This window comes from Dasypus novemcinctus, chromosome 11 (assembly GCF_030445035.2).
Source record: "Dasypus novemcinctus isolate mDasNov1 chromosome 11, mDasNov1.1.hap2, whole genome shotgun sequence".
NCBI lineage: Eukaryota > Metazoa > Chordata > Mammalia > Cingulata > Dasypodidae > Dasypus > Dasypus novemcinctus.
In genome coordinates, this window is record NC_080683.1 from 39,237,548 (window position 1) to 39,238,601 (window position 1,054).

A 1,054-nucleotide genomic window follows, 5' to 3' on the forward strand; every position below is an offset into this window, starting at 1 on the left:
GGTTGGCAAAAACAAGCTTTGCAATTTAAATTGTATGCACCAACTCTCTACTTATTAAGGAAATCTTTTTTTAATTTTTTTAAATTTTTTATTTTTATTTATTTATTTTTTATTATATTCAGAAAACATGAGGTCCCCATATACCCCCCACCCCCCTCACCCCACTCCTTCCCCCAGAACAACAACCTCCTCCATCATCATGAAACATTCATTGCATTGGTGAATACATCTCTGAGCACCGCTGTACCTCATGATCAATGGTCCACATCATAGCCCACACTCTTCCACGTTCCATCCAGTGGGCCATGAGAGGACATACAATGTCCGGTAATTGTCCCTGCAGCACCACCCAGGACAACTCCAAGTCCTGAAAACGCCTCCACATCTCATCTCTTCCTCCCATTCTCCACACCCAGCAGCTACCATGGCCACTTTCTCCACACCAATGCTTTAGATATCTCTAGCAGCTTCAGTACAAATGACCTAGGCATGGCCAGAGAATCAGTTATTCTATTTGAGGGAAAAAGTTTTATCAACATTTTATTAAATGATTAATTTTCTGAAATGGCTAAGATTACAGTTCTCTAAAATTTAGACATAGATCAATTATCCATTTAATTGTTCAAAAATCATTTGATACAAAAGGGCTTGTGTATGTGTGTGTAATAGTCAGTAACTATCTTGTAAGTTGCCAAGTTGGGGATTTATTTGTCCATTTTCAGTATGCATCACTAATGTCCTTATGTAGTGAGAAGCTGATAATAACATTAGGAAAGCCTGCATACTCATGCAAGTATTCTTAAATGTGGGATCACTAATTTGATGGCATCCAGCCTTCTCCATAGCTTAGCAATATGGTTCCAAGGGAAAATATCTAAATCCTGAGAACAGAATGCTTTCCAGCCAAGAAATTAAGGCAGTCTTAGTTCTCTGGGCTTCTGAATTTCAAATGATATCAGACATTATGTATAGAGATGAATCTTCCAATCTCAAGGAAAATGTACTGTTTTTCTCAATGTAGAAAATTGTACCCTATCTTAAGAGTCCCCTAAGA